This window comes from Primulina tabacum, chromosome 4 (assembly GCF_025594145.1).
Source record: "Primulina tabacum isolate GXHZ01 chromosome 4, ASM2559414v2, whole genome shotgun sequence".
Taxonomy (NCBI): domain Eukaryota; kingdom Viridiplantae; phylum Streptophyta; class Magnoliopsida; order Lamiales; family Gesneriaceae; genus Primulina; species Primulina tabacum.
This window is the reverse complement of record NC_134553.1, coordinates 11,991,866-12,008,332: the sequence shown is the minus strand read 5'-3', so window position 1 is coordinate 12,008,332 and position 16,467 is coordinate 11,991,866. Positions and strand designations below refer to the sequence as shown.

The 16,467-nt window shown below is 34.9% G+C and overlaps 1 pseudogene; it reads right to left on the bottom strand.

The window, feature by feature from the left end:
• On the bottom strand, window positions 1–16,289 carry LOC142543090 (cysteine-rich receptor-like protein kinase 15; annotated as a pseudogene).
• Between the last annotated feature and the right edge of the window lie 178 nt (window positions 16,290–16,467).

Genomic DNA, 16,467 nt, shown 5'->3' with positions numbered 1-16,467 from the left:
TTTACCAGAATGAAGAAAAAAATACATTTTATTTTCTTTACAATTCTCAAACCAGTGCGAAAATCTATGTTCAATGGAAAGTGGAAAATAAAGAAGTAGACCTACTCATAAATTGCTTTACCATATTTATATATATCTTTTGAGAGGAAAATTGAAACATTCAAATTACCATTGCAATTTGCATGCATGCATGCATTGTTGTCCACCTTCCCTCTTCCCAATCCGACTCTGGTCATCATCGGGGATGTAACTCAGTGATTGATAGATCATTTTTGGATAAATGAGTAGGTTGATAGGGTATGTTGTCGGGATATGATTTGGTAGACTCGGAATCTTTGGAGGTATACCCTCGCAAGAGTATTGCATTGTCCAAATCACTAGAAGTGGGAACAAAAAATGCAGGTTGTGATGGCAGTGGCAAACTAATATTGGAATTGCTGATCATTTGAATAACGGCAGCCATTGTTGGTCTTTGTGCAGGATTTTCTTGCACAGATAACAAAGCAATGTGGATGCATTTCAACATGTCATCCACAATACCAGACTGGTTCTCAGCACGGGCGAGATCTATCATGTCCGCAGTTGTACCTTTGCTCCAATGCGTCCATGCCTGTAAGAGATTTGAATTCTCAAGTACAAAAAAAATGAACATGAAAAATATGCAATTCTCAAGTCTTGGTGACAGTATGTGTCCCTACTCACCGAGCTTAACAGGTCTTCTATATTCTCTCCATTCCGTATGGAATTATTTTTTTGACCCTGCATGATTTCCAGGACTAGCACACCGAAGCTAAGTACGTCCGACTTAACAGAAAATTCCCCATGCATTGCATACTCAGGTGCCATGTATCCACTACAACATTAAGATGCTGGATAAATTAAAAAAAAAGAAAAAGAAAAAAAGAGAGGATAATTATTTTTCTTTTGAATTTTATTGTCTTAAAATGACATACTAAGTTCCAACAATCTTGCTGGTATTGCCTTCTGTCTCATCCGACAAAAACAACCTTGCCAAGCCAAAATCTGCAATTTTTGGGTTCATATCTCCGTCCAAAAGTACATTACTAGCTTTTAGATCACGGTGAATTATTTTGAGTCCTAGATTCTTCGTGCAAGTAGAGAAGTCCCTTGGCGATGCCCATTATGATTTTGTAACGCTGATCCCATCCCAAATCTGAACGTTTTACTGGGTCTACGTACACATATGTTGTGCATAGTCAAGCTTATGTTGAAGAACATGAAACAAACAAAAATAAAGTATTCAGGGAGACAAAAAAGCTAAGGTGTACCGAATATAAATCTGTCGAGGCTTGCATTTTTAACGAACTCATACACTAGAAGCTTCTCCCTCCCTTGAATGGAGAAACCCATGAGTCTGACAAGATTCCTATGCTGAAGCTTTGCCATTAACAATACCTCATTCTTGAATTCCACGTCGCCTTGTTTAGAATCCCAGGACAACCTCTTCACTGCTAGTTCTTGACCATCTGGAAGGTTTCCCTGAAATTTATTCACAGTGGGTGTGTGTTCATAATTTTCAAGTTCTTGACATATATTTTGGGGAAATTTTAAAATAGTCTAGTAAATTGGCTAGTGTTGGCTTTTGGTCATGTAAGTAGTCAAAGTTTCGTTTCCATCCAAGTGCTAACATCTTATTGGACATGTAAATTATATTTGTCGACATGTCAGTAATTTTTAGATATCACATCAACATATCATGTCACACAACAATGTGTTGAGAATGACAAAAAAAAAAAAAAAAAACTTATTGGAGGACTATCAATCTTTACTATTTACAAGATTAAAACAAAAATAGACCAAATTAAAGGATTTTTTTTTGCAATTTTCCTGATGTTTACAAACAGAGAGAAATAAATCTTTTCAATTACCAAGTAAACATTCCCGAATCCACCTTTCCCCAGCTTTTTAGCATCAGAAAAATCATCTGTTGCAGCTTTGATTTTGCCAAAATCGTAATGCAGAGATTCTGTACTAGAGCTAATCTCCTGTACGACTACACAGTCAAAGAAAACATTTTTCATCTAAGTTGCTACCGAAACCTTGCAGCAGAACTTTGGTAAAAGAAATAAAATGAACTTACTCTCAAGTTCTTCCTTCGACTTCTTCTTTCTCCACTTCATTAGCAAGATACCAGAACAAGCAGCTAGTGTTAAACTTGCAGCAATTGGAACAAGAATGACGACCATGATAGTTCGAGATCTATTATCATCTTTCTTTCCTAGTAAATAAGAGGAATTTGGAATGGTTTTGATGCTCTATACCAAAAAATAAAGATATGAATATAGTTTTTCCTTTAATTTGTATCATTAATTTGCTATGCACAAATTTTATCTTACCTGCTGGTCATAGATTAGTAGGGATTTAGATTTGTAAAAATCTGTCTTGATAACTTGATAATTTTATATTGACAAGTTTATCATCTTTTGAAATTTAAAATATCTCGTCATGATAAGCCACACTTAATTCAAACTTCGTCGATCATGTATGAGTTTTCTATAAATAGTGGGGTTTGGGGTCCCTAAGTATAACACTAAAAGTTACACAACACTATCAATTGTAAGGTTTGAAGTGCTTAGAAAACTCTCAAATATAGAATAAATTCAAAAGAGATGTTCAAGCTATTCTTCATATTCAATCGATCTGTTTTTCTGCATTCAATATCGTGTTATTAATTTTAAAACATGAATAAATTCTTACATTTGGTATCATAGAGAGTTTTATATATGTCTTGATACGAATAAACAAAATTTTGAAAAATCCTTGATTTATTAAAATTTGTGCAATTTTCGGCATTCATAAAAAATGACACAAAAACTCTAACTTTCAAATGACTCATGGAGAGCATCTAATGGAACCCAACTTCGATAATTGGACCCAACGACGGACAGCCCACGTCGGGCCGACTCTTTCTACATCGCTAGCCAGAGCAATACATCGGAAAAATGGCCAATGTTCGCGATTTGGTCCACGTGTTATAGTAGATGTCCTGTAAGCCAACTGTTGGCTGGAGAATTTATTGATTCAAGTGTAATAAACAATATTTATTTTAATATAATTTACTTTTTAATGGTTTCGTTTTACTTTAACTGTATACCCATGCAATCAGCATAGATAAAGTCCTTGATTATGCTTTAATACAAATGAATCATAATTCAATGTTGAAACTCATTTGTAAACACTGCATATTTTAAATTCGTTTCTAGTCGATTCAGATGACTAAAATAAGGATAAAGGTCGCTTGAGCTTGAGACTATACTGTGATGTTGTGTACTGCGTTTCTTGGTAAGGGCATAGAAATGTCCAAACATGCAGATGGGTAGTCATATGATGATTATACCGAACAAGCCTCCCTCGGACTTTTCAAGTGGTTATCATTCATCGAGAGGATAAGTCTGTGGTTATGATTGTGCACCATTAGTCCTTACGACCCGTGACAACACTAAGGCTCTATATGATAGGACTGTGCTTTGACTCGTGTACCGGCTCCAAGAGTCATCAGGTGGCGAGGTTGGGTATAGTTGCGACACATATAGGAGCCAGTGCATTGTAGTCTGGGATTCACCGCTCACCTACGGGTGTCGATATCCTATGTGATCTGATGAAGTAATAGTGCGTGGAATCTCTGGCCAGAGTATGAGATGTACATTAGAGAAGGAGTTCTCCAATGGTACATGCGATGCCACTATTTATATTTATCACATAGTTATCGAATTAATATACAACCATCGATGAACCAATGGTTGCAGATTCGATCGGGATATATGAGATGAAGGGACCGTACTGTACGCTAATCATAATCAACTGGTTCTTGCAGACACTATCAGTGATACCTAGTGAATCATGGGGCGATGCTGCTAGAGACTCTTACCATGGTTCGATGGGTTTAATCAGAAAAATGATTTCTGACATTCTCATGATCAATTGTTGATACATAGAATGGGGCAAATAAGGGTAAGCCTGAATAAATGATTATGTCCTGAATCACAAAGAGTTGTGAACCCACGGCTAGCTGTATCTCTAAACCATTGAGGGTCACACAAGTACTGGATTATTTTGTCCCCGTTGAGATAATAAATTTAAGGAGTTGAATTTATATAAAACGTTGAGAGAATAAATTCAAGGAGTTGAATTTATATTATGATATAGTAAATTCAAGGAGTTGAATTTATGATAATTAAATTTTGAGAAAATAAATTCAAGGAGTTGAATTTATGAGATAGTAAATTCAAGAAGTTGAATTTATGAAATTTGGAGAGAATAAATTCAAGGAATTGAATTTATAAAATTTGATAATTTAATTATTAAACTCAAAAGTTGAGTTTATTAAATATTAAATTTTGGAGGTGATAAATTCAAGGAGTTGAATTTATAATTTAAATATTAAATTTAAATGTTGAATTTATAAAAGATTTAAATTAAATATAATGGGTGTATGTATTATGGGCTTGTAGGAGTACAAGACCAACATACAAATTATTAAAGTTCTATTGGGCTTTAAAATGATTAATTAATTAATTAAACTAGTTGGACTAGAATAATTAATTGATTAAGCACATTAAGTATTTAATTTATTTAATGGACCCTATACTTATATATAAGTGTATTAGGTTTAAGGTTAGAATTAATTCATTCACAATTTTTGAAACCCTAGCCTCCAAGCCAAGGATTTAAAAATTCCTCCTCCTCTCCTCTCAAAATTTTCGGCCTCCTCTCGTTTAATTAATCTCAACGAAAAATACTTCTAATTTTCTAGTGCAAGTTAGAAGAGGAACAAGTAATCCGATCGTGGACCTGATTCGAAGATTGAAAAAAGGAGACTGGAAGAATGTACGTGGGATTTACAATAAGAGCTACGTTCGCTTATACCGGCGTAATTGGAGTCAAGTGAAAATTCACTAAAGGTATATTACTAAACATCCTATGTATGTTTGTTATTTAAAACCATACGAGTGTTCAAACAATTACATCTTGAATGTCAAGATCTAAAATTTTTAAAACTTCCGCTGCGTTTGGGCACGAGAAAATCGAGATCCAACACCACGTGCATCTAGCCACTATTTTTGGTGAAATTGCTTGATCAACGGAGATTTAGACAGTGACTATAGAGGGAAAAAGGTCGCCCAGATGTCCCCTCACCATGTCACTTATGCTCAACCGTATATCGCCGTGTATTGACCGGAATTTTCAAGAGATCGATCGCCTTACTGCCCTTGTTTGAAAACAAAATTGATTTTTTTTCGAGCAATAGAATGACAGTGAGAAGAGATGAAGGTTTGGTTATGGTCGGCTGTCCATGACTTCACCGGAAAAATGTTTTTATGTCTAGGAGTTAGTATTTAAAGAGCCTTAGCCCAACCTATATTTTCCGGGGGCACTTTTGAAAAGTTTTAATTATGTTATTAAATAATTAAGTTAAACCAAATATTTGTCTAGTAAATCATATTTTTTTTTAAATAATTGAAGTTTAACCACAATACTTTTAACTATGCAAAATTATACATTAAATGGATTTGATACACATTATAGATAAAATTTTGATTAATTATATAAATATAATAAATTTTACCCCATATAGACTTTTATTATACGATTAATTAAGATAAAATTTCAAAATATATTTTTCTTAATTTACCTGCAGGAGTTAAGAAAAATTATTTTGATATTTTTATTACAAAGTTTCATAAAATCTATTGAATTAAAATTTTTTTAGCCAACATGCACGTTTTATGTCACTAGATTTTTTTATACATGATATACATAGATAACAAATGAAATTTTCCTCAAAATATTTTTAGCAATAAGCATGTTTATTAAATTTCTTTCTATTAAATATGTTAATTTATTTGATATAAGTTGTGATATCCCCAAACTCAAAAGGAATAACTACAAAGTCTGGAAGGAAACAACTCTCCTTCAATTAGGATGAATGTATATTGACTATGCTATAAGAAAAAATAAACCATCTGCCATAGATGAATTCAACGAACCTAAGGAGATTGATCTTTATGAAAACAGGGAGCATCTAATCGCCTTTGCGTTATATTTATAAAGATCAATATCTCTGTTGGTATTGGTGGCTCGACCGAGGAGCATGAAAAAGTCAATGACCTACTTAAGGCAATTGATGAACAATTTGCAACTTCGGACAAGGTCCTTGCCAACACCCTAATAAAGGAGTTCTCTTGATTAAGGCTCACAAAGTTGTAAGGTATACAAGAGCACATCATGAATATGAGGGACATATCGGCTCGATTGAAAAGACTTGAGTTGAAAAAATCTGATAATTTTCTTGTGCACTTCATTCTATGTAGTCTTCCACAACAATATGGACCCTTCAAAATTTCTTGCAACACACATAAGAATAAGTGGTCAATCAACGAATTAATAACCATGTGTGTTCAAGAGGAATGAATATTGTTTATGAAAACAAGTAATAATGATTTATGATTTCACAAAGAAAGTCTAAAAAGCAAGCCAAAGTCAAGAGAAAAAGGAAAGGAAAAATTTCACCCCCAACCTGACATCAAAAAAGAATCCAAATATTTATTCTGTAAAAAGACAAGACAAATGAAGAAGGACTACAACAAATTTAAGGATTGACCTGAAAAGAAAGATATTCATATTTCATTTGTTTGTCATGATTAATTCTAATATGTTTAATACAATTATAACACATGGTGAATTGATTCTTATTCTACAATCCACGTCACAAATATTTTGCAGGATATGCAAAGCCTAAGGAAGCTAGTGGAAAGTGAGCGGATAATCTATTTGGGAAACAAGATGCATTCATATGTAGAGGCAATAGGGACTTGCAATTTAGTTTTGGATAGCGGTTTCATTTTGGTTTTGGAGAAAAAAAATTTATGTTCCATGTTTTTCTAGAATTTAATTTCAATTTCAAGTATTGTACTTTCTCATTTCAATTTTTGGATAATTCTATAAATTTATATTACAAATTAAATCTTGTTCGTAATGGTACTATGATTGATGGTATTTTTTTTAATTTTTTTGCAAAATGATATCAAAACCACTATGCATGTTCAACCTGGTATTAAAAGATGTGTTATAAATGAAAATTCCTCTATATTGCGACATCGGAGATGGAGATATATCTCCACAGAGAGGATTAAGATATTAGTAAAAGATGGAGTACTTAATACTTTAGATTTTATTAATTTTGAGACTTGTGTGGACTGCATTAAGGGTAAACAGATCAACAAATCCAAAAAAGGTGCCAAGATGAGTGCCAAATTTTTAGAGATCATACCTTCAGATATATGTTGTCAGACATGGACATGCAAAGTCCGAAATATTTCATTACTTTCATTGATGATTACTCATGATATATTCATATCTACTTTCTTCATAATAAGCACGAATTGTTGAATGCCTTTAATGTTTTTCAGGATGAAGTAGAAAAACTATGTAATAAAAATTAAGATCGTGAGAACTGATATATGTGGTCAATATTATGGTATATACACAAGAAATGGACAAGCTCTTGGACCGTTTGAGAAGTTTCTACAAAAAAAATTTGATTGTTGCCTTATATACCATGTCTGGTTCTCCAGACCAAAATGGTGTTGCTGAAAGAAGAAACCAAAATTTAATTGATATAGTTAGGATTATAAGGAGTAACTCAAAACATCCCAAGTACTTGTGGATTGAAGCTCTTAAAAATACAGTGTATATATTAAACCGAATTCCAAACAAGACTGTCCCAAATACACCATTGAATTATGGAAAGATTGGAAACAAAGTTCCAACATATACGCATTCCGAGATGACCGTCTGAAGTGAGTTTATTTTGACCTACAAGAAAATAATATGGTCCATGAACCATAAGGGGATATTTCATTTGGTATGCTGGGTAAAGATTCTATTGTCCATCTTATAGTACTAGAATTGTAGAGTCAAGAAATGCAAAATTTCTTGAAAATGACTTGATTAATGGGAATTGTAATCTTCAAGATATAGTTCTTGATTGAGATCACACTAATGATCAACCCTTTTATTCAAGTGATCCATTGGTTTTCTATCGCATCCTTAGACCCAACGCGTGATGGAGAACCAAGTGTTGAAGATCAATGAGATGTTGATATAAATCTAATCGATCAAACTGTTAATGGGGAACAAGAAACAATTCTTGAGTAAACAATTTATCAATAAGTTCTCCAAGATGGAAACTTAAAAAGATATACTAGAATAAGAAAATCAACAATACTATCACTACAACAAAAATGATTGGTCACAGCGTGCAAATGGGCTTTCCGCAGCGCGCATTGTATGCTGCACAGTTAAAAGATGTTGAAAGTCATAGGTATTGACAACGGACAATGCTTGCTGCGAATAATAGTATTGACAGCGTGCACCGCACGTCTAGGATACAAGAGTCGACGGTGTGCACCGCATGTCGTGTATTGTCGATTCTTCTATACACAACGTGTGGTGAACACTGTCAACTATTATTATTCGCAGCGTGCGTTGCATGTTGTCGATTCTCGTATCCATGACGTGCGGTGCGCACTGTCATGTGTAGAATAATCGACAGTGCGCACCACACGTCGTGGATACGAGAATCGACAACTTGCAACATACGCTGCGAATAATAAGAGTTGACAGTGTGCACCGCACGTCGTGTATAGAAGAATCGACAGCGCACACCACACGTCGTGGATACAAGCATCGACAGCGCACACCGCATGTCGTGAATAAGAACATCAACGGCGTATGTTTGCATGCCGTTAAAAGAAAATTTGTAAAAAAAAATTCAATTTCAGCTGCCTAGCGCCTAGGCACTAGGATGTAGCGCCTAGGCACTAGGATGTAGCGCCTAGGCTGTACATGGTGCTAAATGTTAGACATTAACATAGGAGCCGAAAATGACCCTGAACCGTTTTCACAAGCCATAAGTTGTAGTGAATCAAAATTACGGTATGATTTCATGAAGGAAAAAATGAATTTGATGGCATCAAATCGAGTTTCTTATCCAGTTTCCTGATGATACAAAGACCATTGCAGTAAGTGGATCTTCAAAACAAAGAGAGACTCATTGGGAAACATTGGAAGATATAAAACAAAACATGTTTGCTAAGGGATTCAGTCAAAGGGAAGGAATCAACTATAAGGATAACTTTTTCTTTTGTCTCCAAGAAAGATTCTCTTCGAATAATTATGACATTAGTTGAACATTTTTACCTCAAGATGTAAAAAATAGGTGTGAAAACTCAAGGATCGAGTGTGCTAGTGCCTTCGAAGGCATTTCAAACACTACATTCTCCAATGAGCTGCAATAGGTTGTGTTCTAAGAATGTTAACACCAATGAATTAAATCAAGTTTGGTTATAAAATTAAGCGGAAGAAACTCGAAGTAATCTTTCGTGAAGAAGACTGTTATATTAGAAAAAAATTTAATTTATGTAAACTGAATAACTGAAAAAGGGTAGATTAGTTTTTGCATTCATCAGTTTAGTTATGGTGACAACTGAACTGAAGGATACTCTAATTGATCCAAACAGCTTGAAAACAACAGTTAATCAGATAATTACACAAGATATGTTTATGGATGTTTGGAGACTTCAACTGTTCTTACGTCACCCCTTCTACCACCTCGGATAGGATCCACTAGAAGACTTTGATTTATACAACTATTTGTACAAACCCACTCAGCTTAGGACTTACCTACTGCCTAACTGAACTCCTAGTCTAGACTGAAGGCAACATCTTTCAGCCAACACTTCTTTTACGTCTATGTGAGAAAGACTAAATACACAAGTTTAACGTCTTTGTGCAAGACTGTATTTGAGTGGTGGTGAGAGTGTTTATGTGTGTGAGAACTGAACAAATATTTTCTCACACACTGAGGAAAATAAGCTTCTAATCTAAGCTGATATGACTGTGAAGAGTTTTCTCTGGGCTGATTGCTTCTGAAAGCTGATGTGTGTGCCCTTTCTTTTCTCTCGTATTTGCGTTGAAACTTCTTGTTTCTGTATGTTGAGTCTTCACTGATCTTCTCTTTATATAGGCGGGAAAACTGATCGTACAGTGAGATTCAATTATTGTATCTGTTGCTTCTTGAATTCGTTTCTTGGACTTTGTGTCTAGACTTTTCGACTGCTCTTCTAAAACGTTTTGTCTTTAATGCTCTGATGCAACGTCCATTATTGTCATTTGACTGGACAATTACTTTGTAATTTTGTGTATAGCTGGAATCCTCATAAAGAGTTTGTTTTCAACTACAACTGAAAGATTCTGACTGATGCTTCGAACTAGTCAGCTGAACTGATCTTCAGTTGGACTGGTGAAAGCAGTTGACTCTTCAGTTGAACTGATTTCACTCTCGTTCAGTTGAACTGATCAGCTGGGTTTTTTCATCAGTTGAAAACTCCTTCGGCTGGCCAGGGTTCTGAGGTTCTCTTGCTGAACCACCTATCAACTGGACAATCAGCTGGACTGCTCAATTGATGTAACAGTTAGACTGATTCAGTTTGTGCGATCAGTTGAGTCCTCAGTTTGCGATGTAAACAGCTCGTGACTGATCCTAGCTTCTGCACACTAAGGTAGATTATTAGTAACACAAATTAACAAGTTTTGTTAACGTCAAAATCAAGATTGCGAACTTTAAAAGTTCCAACAATCTCCCTCTTTTTTGATGATTACAAAACTTGAGCAGTTAAGCACAATATATTCAGTTTAAGAGTTAGTACATTCAAACATCGTTAAAATCTCCCCCTCAAATACTGAATAAAAGAAGTTTTGAAAATCATTTAGAGATAGAGGATAAAAGAAACACTCCCCCTCCAAAACTGAATTGAAAACCTCTTTGAAAAATAAACAAAATTAAGAAAAAAATTTTCAGTTGATGAAAAAGAAGAATTCTTCTCAACAACTGAATTTTAAAAACTGATTGAAAAACAATTTTTCAATTTGAGGGTAAAAGAAAAACTCCCCCTTAGATGACTGAGTAAAATCCCGTATTTGAAAAATACTTATCGAATCATTCATTCAAATGTTATAATCATTCAAGCATCGTAGACAAGAAATCTGGAAATATCCATTCAGTCACAACGAAACACAGCTGAATAAACACGATGTTTATTTAAATAGCTTTCCTTGTATTTACATCTGAGTGCATACATCAGTTGAAAAAGAGAAATTGCTACAACAATAGCATATTTTAAACAATATCAGATATCAATCGGTTTATGTGACAGAACTGAAGATACCATCAACTGGTTGCTTGACTGCTTGAAATGCTGCATCGGTCATGAGTTCAATTTGCTAGAGAAACGAGTTAAACTGCTTTGAACTTGACCCCTGTGCTTACCCAACTGGTCGAGCAGACTCTGACTAAGCTCACGTGGAATTCAGCTGGTGATTAAATCGACCAACATCCCAACATGGATGAGTTTCGTCTGAAGAACATCTGACCTGGTAGGCTTGCAACTGAAATCTTGTTCATCGAGCAATTTAGCTGTGCATCTTTGCAGATGATTCTCAGTCCCCTGCAGGCTGATTAAAACTCCAAAGCTAAGAATCTAGAGAAGTGACTAAACGTTAGTTGTAGAACCAATCCTCTCAACACTTTGCTAAAGAGAGATACATAAATATTTTTAAATAGTTTTGAAAATTATATGAAATACTTTTAAATAGTTTTTAACACTATTTTAAAGTAATAAATTTTAAAACACTGTTTTCTTCAGATGTTCTTCTTGGAACAGCTTGCTCTGATACCAATTGTAAGATCGAGTGTGCTAGTGCCTTCGAAGGCATTTCAAACACTACATTCTCCAATGAGCTGCAATAGCTCGTGTTCTAAGAATGTTAACACCGATAAATTAAATCGAGTTTGGTTTTAAAATCAAGCGGAAGAAACTCGAAGTAATCCTTCGTGAAGAAGACTGTTATATTAGAAAATATTTTAACTTATGTAAACTGAATAACTGAAAAAGGGTATATTAGTTTTTGCATTCATTAGTTCAGTTATGGTGAGAACTGAACTGACGGATACTCTAACTGATCCAAACAGTTTGAAAACAGCAGTTAATCAGTTAAATACACAAGATATGTTTATGGATGTTCGGAGACTTCAACTGCTCCTACGTCACACCCCTTCTACCACCTCGGGTAGGATCCACTAGAATACTTTTATTTATACAACTACTTGTACAAACCCACTCAGCTTAGTACTTACCCACTGCCTAACTGAAGGCAGCACCTTCCAGCCAACACTTCTTTTACGTCTATGTGAGAAAGACTAAATACACAAGTTTAACGTTTTTGTGCAAGATTGTATTTGAGTGGTGGTGAGAGTGTTTGTGTGTGTGAGAACTAAACAAATATTTTCTCACACACTGAGGGAAATAAGCTTCTAATCTAAGCTGATATGACTGTGAAGAGTTTCCTCTAGGCTGATTGCTTCTGAAAGTTGATGTTAAATGTGCGTGCCCTTTCTTTTCTCTCGTATTTGCGTTGAAGCTTCTTGTTTATGTATGTTTAATCTTCATTGATCTTCTCTTTATATAGGCGGGAAAATTGATCGTACAGTGAGATTCAATTATTGTATCCGTTGCATCTTGAATTCGTTTCTTGGACTTTGTGTCTCGACTTTCCGACTGCTCTTCTGAAACGTTTTGTTTTTAATGCTCTGATGCTACGTCCATTATTGTCCTTTGACTGGACAGCTACTTTGTACCTTTGTGTATAGCTGGAATCCTCATAAAGAGTTTGTCTTCAACTACAGCTGAAAGATTCTGACTGATGCTCCGAACTGGTCAGCTGAACTGATCTTCACTTGGGCTGGTGAAATCAGTTGACTCGTCAGTTGAACTGATTTCACTCTCGTTCAGTTGAACTGATCAGTTGAGTTTCTTCATCAGTTGAACTGATCAGTTGAGTTTCTTCATCAGTTGAACACTCCTTTGGCTGGCCAGGGTTCTGAGGTTCTCCTGCTGAACCACCTATCATCTGGACAATCAGCTGGAATGCTCAATTGACGTAACAGTTAGACTGATTCAGTTTGTGCGATTAGTTGAGTCCTCAGTTTGCGATGTAAACAGCTCGTGACTGATCCTCCTAGCTTATGCAAACTAAGGCAGATTTTTAGTAACACAAATTAACAATTTTTGTTAACATCAAAATCAAGATTGCGAACTTGAAAAGTTCCAACAAAAATGACATTTCTCTATTGTGATATAGAGGAAGAGGTTTATATGAAACAAACAGAAGGGTTTTCCTCAACTAATGGGGAGCAATTGGTGTGCAAGCTTAAGAAATTTATATACGGATTGAAACAAGCCTCTCGTCAGTAGTATCTAAAATTTCATTACGTCATCTCTTCATTTGGTTCGTAGAGAGCATCATGGACCAATGTATATAACAGAATATCTGTGGGATCAAGATTTGTTTCCTTATCCCTATATGTGACTAATATATTACTTGCAACCAATGATAAGGGATTGATATTTGAGTGAAACAATTTCTATCTAAAATTTTTTAATACGAAGGATATGGGTGATGCATCTTTTCATTGGAATCAAGGTACAAAGAGATAGATCTCTAGGTATCTTAGGATTGTCTCAAGATACCTATATCAGCAAATTTTTAGATAGATATTGGATGAAAAATCGTTCACCAAGTTTGGCTCCCGTTTTGAAGGGAGACAAACTCAATTTGGATCAATGTCCGAAAAATGAATTTGAAAGGAACAAATGAAAAATATTCTTTATGCTTTTGCTGTTAAAAGCTTGATGTATGCTCAAGTTTTCACTAGACCTGACATAGCATATATAGTTGGAATGTTAGGAAGATATCAGAATAATCCTCAAGTTGATTTATGCTCAAGTTTTCACTGGAAAGCTGCAAAGAAAATGATGAGATATTTTCAAGGGACCAAAGATTGCATGCTTATTTTCAGACGAACTGAGAATTTGGAAGTGATTGACTACTCTGATTCAGACTACGCTGGCTACGCTGATTCAAGAAAATCCACTTCTGGTTATATTTTATTTCTAGCCGGTGGAGTTGTATCCTGGAGTAACACAAAACAAATTTTGACTGCTACTATGGAGGCAGGGTTCAATTATTATTTTGAGTTCACATCACATGGTGTTTGAATGAAAAGTTTCATTTCGTGGCTTAGAATCGTGAATTATATTTCTAGGCCACTAACGAAATTTTGTGAAAAATGAACTGCTATTTTTATGGCTAAGAATTACATAATTCAAAGTCAAAGCAAGTACATCGATTTTAAGTATTTAATCATAAGAGAATGTGTTAAAGATAAAACAATAATTATTGAGCACATTAACACTGAATTGATGATTGTTGATCATTTGACTAAAAGCATGCTACCTCATAAATTTAAGAAACATGTAGAAAGTACGAGACTTGGTTCCTTTATTTAATTTTTATTGTAAGAACAAATTCAATTATTAAAATATTTAATTATGCACAAACCGGCTATAGATTTGTAAGGATTTAGATATGCAAAACTCTATCTTTATAAAATTATATCTTGATAAGTTTATCATCTTTTTAAATTCAAAATATCTCATCATGATAAGTAACACTTAATACAAACTTACTCGATGATGGTACAAAGTTTCTATAAATAGTGGGTTTGAGGTCCTTAAACATACACACCAAAAGCTACACTACACCATCAATTGTGAGGTTTTGGAATGTTTAGAAGACTCTCGAAACAAATGGAATAAATTCAAAAAAGGTGTTCAAGGCGCTCTTCATATTCAATGGCCGGAGGTAACATTTGATCTATTTTTCTGCATTCTGTATCATGTTATTGATTTTATAACATGAATAAATTCTTTTAGCAAGTCCTCGTATCTTATTGTTTCGCTCTGAGTTTCTTCCTCTTCTACGCTTAATTTCAATTCGTTAAACTGAAGAATTCAACAATAAGATCAACATTTCGTAATATATTTTAGCATATAACTTCTATCCCATATTTACTGTTTATGTATATATGGTCATTGAATATATGTTTTATTTTATGACGTAATTATGACGCTTTATTAATTTATGATTGATTTTATTTAATGATTAAATTAGTTGGGTTTGTATGGCCTGAAATTGACATAGTTTGTAAATATTAAGTATCTATAATCATTATAAATTTTTTGTTAAGTTGTGTGACAAATATTTTATTTGGGTAATCTATAAAAAAAATATTAATTTTTATGTCAATATTATTTATTATTATAAAAATGGACAGAATTGACACGAGGACGTTTAGCAAGACCTACTATATAATGATTCGATTACCTTGCGGCCGCGGCAATGAAGGCATGGGCGAAGGTATAATCGATGGTGTGGCCTCTGATTCGTTTGTGTCTAATTCTTGAAGTCTGGTTACGTTGTAAAAGGGTCTGACCTCATAACGAATATTGCAGCTAGGCGTTAATACTCTACAACCTTTCTTCACGTCGCAAAAATCCAGAACAGATAAGGCGGCAGCAATTAAACAACTGCTGCAATTCTCAAAAGACAAATCCGGGGTACATTGGACCAGCGCAAAAATAGTCTGAGAATTTGATGTACTTGTATTTGCAGCCGCAACTTTTCGCCGAGAACCACCCGAAGCCGCTCGGCCACGAAGATCTAGTAGTAGCGTATTGAGAACATCCCTCTGAAATTTGTCGGGACCAGATGCATTCTGGATATTGTACATGAACAACTTTTGTTGAATATCCGTGATCCCGAACATGGATTCATCAGAGTACCGCAACGTGCAGAATTCATTAATGTGAACTGCTTGTTTGTAATTCTGACACGATCTTACTATTTCAGTCGCGGCATCTCGGATACAGTAACGGCATGTATCGAGCTGAACGTCCCCTCTGCAAAGCACAGACGCATAGACCGTATCGGGGTTCTGCCCAACGGAGGCGTTGTAGAATCCATAGTCATCGACCTTCGTAGATAAAGAAGAGAGGAGGGCGTCAAGGTTACTCCGGTATGGGCTATTATTCGTGTAATTGCCGTTGGGCAAGCACCAAGAATATTGCCCCGTGGCTGAGGCTAAAAGATTTGCGAGAAACAGTAAAACAAAAGCCAGCAGCCATATTCTTTCACAACCCATTTTTCAGTTCTGAATTTTGAGGAAAAGGAATGAAAAAGTAATGAATGAAGCAGCTCCTCTTCCATCTTGATTTATGAAAAGTCCGCCCGTCTCTTAATTAGTCTACGCAAAACTTGTGTCGATATTTCCTGGATTGACCGGAGTGCCAAACTCGGAGGAGTGTTGGTGAGAGAAATTATCTTCAACCAATTTTTAATTTTTTTTTTAGTCATGGCCTTCCTTTTTCTAAAATCTTGAGAACCTCCGTTTGTTATTTTTGATGTGCTACATAAACTCAAATGATAACTCAAAAGCATGTAAATCAAACTAATCAGATAAATTAGACCGGACAAACTTGGTGTCAC